The sequence below is a fragment of the Canis aureus genome, chromosome 14 (assembly GCF_053574225.1).
Source record: "Canis aureus isolate CA01 chromosome 14, VMU_Caureus_v.1.0, whole genome shotgun sequence".
Taxonomy (NCBI): Eukaryota; Metazoa; Chordata; class Mammalia; order Carnivora; family Canidae; genus Canis; species Canis aureus.
The window spans coordinates 43,158,155-43,166,611 of NC_135624.1; positions in this window are offsets into that span (position 1 = coordinate 43,158,155).

An 8,457-nucleotide genomic window follows, 5' to 3' on the forward strand; every position below is an offset into this window, starting at 1 on the left:
CCTAAGCTCTAGTTTTCATGAATTGGCTCCTGAAAAAAAGTCAGGAAGGTGCAAACATTTTTTGAGCTCAGAAATTTTTCATTATTTTTTTTAACATTTTCCCCATTTTTTATTTATTTATTTTTATTTTTTAAAATTTTTAAAAAAATGTTATTTATTTATTCATGGGAGAGAGAGATAGAGAGAAAGAAAGAGAGAGAGAGAGGCAGAGACACAGGCAGAGGGAGAAGCAGGCTCCATGCAGGAAGCCTGACGTGGGACTCGATCCTGGGACTCCAGGATCATGCCCTGGGCCAAAGGAAGGTGCTAAACTGCTGAGCCACCCAGGGATCCCCCAATTTTTTATTTTTGAAATAGTTTTAGATTTGCAAAAACCAGAGAATTCTCATATATTCCTCTACACTCTTTGCATAGATTTCCACATGTTCTCCTCTTATATAACCACAATACAGTTCCCAAACCCAGGAAATTAATATCGATGCCATACTGTTAACTAATTTGCATATTTTATTCAAATCTGGCCTATTGTCTTACTTATGTCTTATATATGATCCAGACATTGATCTAGAATCACATACTGCATTTAGTTGTCATGTCACCTTAGCCTCCGTTAATCTGGAACAGTTTCTCCACCTTGCCTATCATAATCTTGATCCTGGAAAGAGTACTGGTCAGTTATTTTGTAGAATGATCTTCAATTTCAGATTGTCTGATGTTTCCTTCTGATTAAGTCTAGGTTTGGCAAAAAAAAAAATATATATATATATATATATACTTCTGTGCCCTGTGTGCAGCATCATTTCACGAGGAACACAGTGTCAATTTTCTGGCTGCTGGTGATGTCAGTTTTGCTCACTTGGATAAGATGGTGGCTGCCATGTTTCTCCACTGGAGAGTTACTCTCTTTTTCTGTTTGTAATGAATAATTATCTTGAGGATATATAATTGGAGGCTATGTAAATACTATGTCTCATCACTTTTGCCCACTAATTTTATTATCTATTGATGAGTGTTGCCTAAAGTAATTATTAGTATGGTATTTGCCTCAAATAGTAAATTTTCTCTTTTCGTCATTTCTTCTAAATATACCAATTGGAATTTCATGGTAAGAGAGACTTTTCCCTTTTTCCTCATTTACTTTTATTCAATTATATATTCATTTATATTATTTACATTTATTTATACTACTTACCCTTAGATATATACCAAGTATACTTATTTATTATTTATATAATTCAGTTATTTACCTATGTCATTTATTTTTATTTAATAAATCATTTATTACATAAATATATTTATTTTTATTATATATTTTTATAACTTTCAATTATTTATTTATAACATTTGTATTTATTTATATCTCTGTTATACGTTTTACTTATTTATAAACTCATGGATACTTGGTTTATTCTGTAGGTTATAGTCTATTGCTATCATTATTTTGTTCCTCAAATTGTCCTAGATTTGACATTTAGAAGTCCCTTTGAGTTGATTCCTGTGTCCTTTGGACATGTCTCTATGATTAAAAAATAAGAAATTTACTTACTTCCTGGCACCACAAGTTTGTCTGAGATTATCTTGTACTTTTCCTGTCCTAATTCTATGATGTCATTTATTCAAGAAAGAGAGCCAAGGAATCTCTAATATGTTGGTCTTCAAAAAGGGCTCTCAATATAGGATAAAATTAAACTCCCACACTAGTCATGTACTGATCTAAATGTAGAAGTCACTCTTAATGAGCAGACTATCCAAAATTAGTTACAGAAAAGTTAGTCTTAAGAAAACCAAACAAATTTTATAACGAATATAGACAATAAATGTCTATGATAGGAATTGGTTAAAATTTAATTTATTTTAACTCAGGTGGTAGGAATGAGATGGGGAGCCAGAGAGAATGCATGTGAGGGTAGCTTACTTCTAAAGCCCAATGTCCAAGAAAATATCTATGTGTCTAGAGAGATTCCTTAACACTATTTCCCTATAGATTAACCCCATCCAGGAAAACTGCCCAGACTGCAGTCTGTCTTCTCCGGAGACTGTCATGTCTGGGAACTATTTACAAAGCATTACATAGCAGGGGAACTAAAGGAGTCAATCCATAGAAACCCAACTCTTTGAGCCTAAGGTTGAGGGTTGTGGAGTTCAGGAAGTGATTGTTGGCCATACTGTTGCACTGGCCTTTGTGGCATTTAGACAAATTAAATATTTGACTTAGCACGTATTAGGAGACCTCTGTGATAATGCAACTCCTCTCTGGGACTTGGCATGCAGCTAAATGCTTGGACCAGTGCAGTCTAGGAGAAGGTCGCTAAAACACGTAGCAGCTAGAGCAAAAGGAAAACAGGGCCACAGAGCTTCAGAATACAACACATGTAGATAGATACAGACACACGCTTACGTATGCATTAATATCAATTATTTTTCAAGAAACACGAGTCAGGAGAAAGTTAGGAAGGAAAGCAATGTTTGAACTAGTTATCTTCTTTAGAAAAAAAAAGATAGGATTCATGATTATTTTGGTGATCATTTTTTTCTATTGAAAGTGGTGATCTTAATCTGTCTTAAGACATGATTCATTTGTAGAGAATATAGAAAAGAATCAGGAAGAGTTGTGATAGAGCAGATAGCTAGCTCCAGCTTTCTTTAGATGCCTTAAGCTCACCTTCTATTCTTGAACACTAATGTGTAGACTTAAGAAACCAAACAAAATGGCTAGTGTGAAGCCTCTAGTCTCCTACATAAAAGAGCTGATCCTGTAGTTTTCAGGGGCAATTTATGAAAGAATTTGTTCACTTAATGACATATCCATCTTACTTTAAGACATAGCTATAATTCTCTGTGTGCTCAGCGTGCTGCTTTAGATCTTAGAGATATCCAACTAAATCAAAAATAGCAGGTATATTTCTTAAGCTAGAAAGAGAAATAAGTATGACTATGTTTGAAACCATTTTCAGAAGAGCATTAGTGGGGCAAAAGAGGACAAGTTTTTCCATTAAAAGCGATATTACATAATAAAAGAAATAGTTAAATAAATGCTTATGAGATAACAGTACAAGTCATTTGATTTTATTGGGGAAAATATTTATTTGAATAGTTATTTTTCCATTAGTCATAGTCACGTTTCTGTTATATTCAAGTCTCTGATATCCATGTGCAAGTTTGAAAGTCTTTTCAAACTTTTGTATGTCATTTTCTTTTAATGTCTATCTTAGTTTTCAGCAAATGAATAGCTGAAGAATAAAAAACACCTTAAAAATAATCCCAAGTAAAAGATAATAAGGAATGAAACTAGAGAAATTATATATGAAACTGGTTTTTAAAGATTATAGTAGATCTCTTCTGTTTTCAATGATTCTCATCTTTACTTTTGATTATTAATACTTTGGTGGAGGCCATAAGCCAAAATATATTTGTGAGGGGAGTGTAAAACATGATATGCTGTACTTCCATAGTATTTCCTTTTCAAAGACGTTAATGTTGGCATCAAATCTTTGAGGTGACAGCAGTCATGATTGCATGATGGAATAAATGATGAAACGCTTTATTTATTGGAAGTAGAAAATGGGTTGTAGGGATACCAAGGTAGGTTAAAAATCACCCCAAATCCACCTGTCTCTTCTTTTCTTATTTTTCTTCCACTTCCCTCCCTTATTTAAACTGTGACCCAAGTCTAGTAAAAATAAATATTAATAATTCATTTTGAATGCTAGTCAGGAAGAAGTTACATCAACTTTCCACTTGAAGACTTTTGAATGACAGAAGTAGTTCAATTACCTGAGCATCTAAATTGATGTGGTAAGATAATTGCGGGAAGACTACAGATGAGGAAAAATGATTTATGTCTCTCCATGCAATTTTTTTCTAGTCCATGTCCATCATTTCATTGAGATGGAAACATCTGAGAAGTTGTTATCTGTAGACTAAGCATCAAACAGAGTTTGGCACTTTTCTATGGCATAGGCTGTGAAGGCCTTCGGTTGGCATATTTTGTGTCCTACCTCTCCTTCCTAATAATGCAGGGAGAGCCAACTTTCCAGAGCACTCATATCATGGAGAAAATAGAGATATTGATAAATGCATGATCATAAATCAAAATGACTGAAAATCTCCAGTCACGGTACAGTACAAACATGAATATGTATGGCCCCCAGGCAATAAATATTCTCCCTACAAATTAATAGGTTGGTATCTGATTTAGAAATCAGTATTTGTTCATTTTGTTGGCCTGAGTTCCCTCCTCTGGGCAAACTGATGAAATAGATTTGCAGATCTGCAAAATTAAGAATCAGCTTAGAAAAGCTTGTCCTGGTGACATCGGGAAGTAATTTGTGGATGATACCTTTGTACATCTCTCGAGAAAAGCTAGGACAAAGATAAAGCGCCAGGAAGCCAGGAGTAGGAGACAAGAAAATGTCGATGCTCCTCGTTCAGAAATGAATCCACCTGCTTCCTTCTCAACTACTACAAGGTCTCCTCAAGAATTTCTTAAGTGGCTGGTTCCTGATCAGAAATGGATCGTCTGCAGTGTCGCTGATGGGCACAGAGCACCTTTGTGGGTTTAGCACATTAAAAGCTACCCAAAGCGGTTGTACAGCTGCTGAAACGTGTTCTTGTGAACACACATGACACACCTTCTAGGGCTTCCAGAGAAATGTAGAGACTATCCCTCTGGGATACTCCTCCCCCTGCCCCCTCCAGTACCCTCCAGTGAAAAGGGCTTTTGCGACCCATCCCCAGCCAAGGAATAAATGTGACGCCCCGTGGGACTCCACTGACATATGCCACTGCTCAGTAAATGTTAGGCTTTCCTCTTAATATTGCCCTTGCTTCTATTTAAAGAATCAGAACCCAGCAAGGATTATGCTTTTGGGGTTGCTGTGCCTCTCTCAGCACTTTGGAAAGAAAACACCATAAAATACATTAAACCAACGACGCAATAAGATGTATCAAGTGCCAGTGTGTGCTGTCTGACAGCGTGTGACTGGTGGTGTCTCTGTACCTGCCTTCTTGGACATGTGATCTGCCTTCGGGCAATCTCCCAAGGGGTCTTAGGAAATAGCTCTGGCTCAGAGGTATCTCTACGTCTTGACCGTTCTTTCCATCGAGGAGAGTACATGAGTGACAATCATCTTTTTCCTCTGTGTAGCTCTCTTACCTTCAGATGTGAAGAAAAATGGGGGGAAAAATGCCTCTCTCTAGATCTGATGAAAATATGAATCAGAGTTTGCCTTGTTGCAACTACTAGTTTATATCACAAAGTTGATATAACTTTGGTGGAGTTATTTTTATAGACGTTTCTAAACTAGTAGAGATGGCTGTGGAAGAGTGTCCATAATCTGGTGACAGCGTGGAAAAGTAAAAAGGAGCACCTGTCAGGTCGAGGACCTCGGTGGGATCCCTGATCTCATGTATTTCCTGTAGCTCTGTGGCATCGCCTTGTGATTTTAGCTTGGCAATATTGGGAAAGTCCATAAATCACAGTGAACCATCATTCTTTTATGTGTAAACTGGGAATAAGAACCACTTTCCTGATTGAGAAGTAAGTGTGACCATGGCGGTGGATGATATTGCTCAGTAAATAGCAGCCGTTACTTATTATAGTAAGTGATCTCTGGCCACAAGCTCAGAAAATGAGTAGCAGGTAGCCAGATATCCCAAATTGAGTTTATTCTTTGTTATGAAGAATAGATCTCTTCTCGGTGTAAAAGATTTGCATGCTTCTCTGCCGTGTGTTATTTCAGAAAGAATAAGAGGTTGGAGGTATTAATCCTTATTGTGTGATCTAGCTTTAAGATATCACATTTTTCAAGCAATATATATTAATACCTTCAAAGCTTTAAGATGACATACTATTTGTCGTTAAATATTGCCCAACTTTGCGTTTCGGATAGGAGTGTTTAAAATCTAATTCTTAGTGATAGAAAAATGAATGCGTGCAGAAATTCTGTAACAAATTTATCAGGCCATAAATAATTAGCTGTGGATTTATACTGTGATTTAAGAAAATATGCGTGCGGTGATGATTTACCTAGAAAGAACACGGCAAAACATTTTGTAGTTCTATTTTTCAAAATATCGTAAATAGTTGGAGAACATGATTATCAGTCATATACTAACAATTTTCAGAATATTAGCATCCAAATGAAAATGTTCAGGTCTTATTAAAATATTCCAACTTTAAGACCAAAACCTTTATATGAAAATTCATCTTTCGTACCATCCATTCATTCCACATGAATATTTATTGGGTCCCTGAATTCACAATGCAGAGAAAATGAGTTTCCAAGTTCATAGTTGCGGTTTATGTGGACTCCAAATTATCTCACCATCGAGTACAGTCAGAATAGAGGGTAGTTAGAGGACAACATGTGTTGACGTCCATGATGTAGCCCTGTCCGGCTTTCCAGCCCCATCTTGGGCCCCTTTATCCTATAGGATCAACATGGCCCTATTGTATCTTCACCTTGTGCTGAATATAAACCATTTTAGTTCTTCATAGAGCATCTCGGTGCAGTAACTTCCTGAAGGCCTTTGTGCGCTCCCTGAACGCATCTTTCCGTTTATGTCTGCCTTTCTGCCTTGATGGGGATCCCCACATCATGTATTTCACCGCCCGACAGCAACATCATGACTCAAGATCCCCGGGTTCCTCGCGTTAGGAAGCAGATGCCTGATGAGGACTCACCAATCAGACATCCTCCCGGTGAACCGTCAAATGCTCCAACAGGTGCTTCAGTCTTTGTTGTCACCCAAGGAAGAGAGCTGTCTGGGTTTCGGTGATGACAGTGGAAGTGGAGGCAGCTTTCCGGGGGTTAGGAAGTCAGGTTCTTCACACCAAAGTGACATCAGTGGACAGGAGATTGGTTTACCCCAGTCGTGGTGGGTCAGCAGAAGCGTCACCAGCTGGTACTTTGTCATGTGGGTTTGGGTTTTGCCCGGGAATGCCTGGTCTCACAGCCTGGCTCTCCAGTCTTCTGGACAGTGTTGTGAGCTCCCGGGTAGCCTTCCGATGTGTCCTGCTCACCGGCCAGGGGGAGCTTCTGTTGCTTGCAACCATGCGTTCTGGCTGTCAAGCGATCCCAGGGCAGCCCTCCCTGAGAGAGCCCCCCTCAACTATTCTCTCTTTCAGGGCGTTGCTTTGTCTGATTCTTAGCACTCAACACAAGTTCTAATTATTTCCTGACTTTTAACTGTTTGAGGAACCTCCACACAGTTTTCCACAGTGGCTGCACCAGTTCACAACCCCACCAACAGTGTAAGAGGGTTCCCTTTTCTCCACATCCTCTCCAACATTTGTTGTTTCCTGCCTTGTTAATTTTTCCCATTCTCACTGGTGTGAGGTGGTATCTCATTGTGGTTTTGATTTGTATTTCCCTGATGGCAAGTGATGCAGAGCATTTTCTCATGTGCATGTTGGCCATGTCTATGTCTTCTTCTGTGAGATTTCTGTTCATGTCTTTTGCCCATTTCATGATTGGATTGTTTGTTTCTTTGGTGTTGAGTTTAATAAGTTCTTTATAGATCTTGGAAACTAGCCCTTTATCTGATATGTCATTTGCAAATATCTTCTCCCATTCTGTAGGTTGTCTTTGAGTTTTGTTGACTGTATCCTTTGCTGTGCAAAAGCTTCTTATCTTGATGAAGTCCCAATAGTTCATTTTTGCTTTTGTTTCTTTTGCCTTCGTGGATGTATCTTGCAAGAAGTTACTATGGCCGAGTTCAAAAAGGGTGTTGCCTGTGTTCTTCTCTAGGATTTTGATGGAATCTTGTCTCACATTTAGATCTTTCATCCATTTTGAGTTTATCTTTGTGTATGGTGAAAGAGAGTGGTCTAGTTTCATTCTTCTGCATGTGGATGTCCAATTTTCCCAGCACCATTTATTGAAGAGACTGTCTTTCTTCCAATGGATAATCTTTCCTCCTTTATCGAATATTAGTTGCCCATAAAGTTCAGGGTCCACTTCTGGATTCTCTATTCTGTTCCACTGATCTATGTGTCTGTTTTTGTGCCAGTACCACACTGTCTTGATGACCACAGCTTTGTAGTACAACCTGAAATCTGGCATTGTGATGCCCCCAGATATGGTTTTCTTTTTTAAAATTCCCCTGGCTATTCGGGGTCTTTTCTGATTCCACACAAATCTTAAAATAATTTGTTCTAACTCTCTGAAGAAAGTCCATGGTATTTTGATAGGGATTGCATTAAACGTGTATATTGCCCTGGGTAACATTGACATTTTCACAATATTAATTCTGCCAATCCATGAGCATGGAATATTTTTCCATCTCTTTGTGTCTTCCTCAATTTCTTTCAGAAGTGTTCTATAGTTTTGAGGGTATAGATCCTTTACATCTTTGGTGAGGTTTATTCCTAGGTATCTTATGCTTTTGGGTGCAATTGTAAATGGGATTGACTCCTTAATTTCTCTTTCTTCAGTCTCATTGTTAGTGTATAGA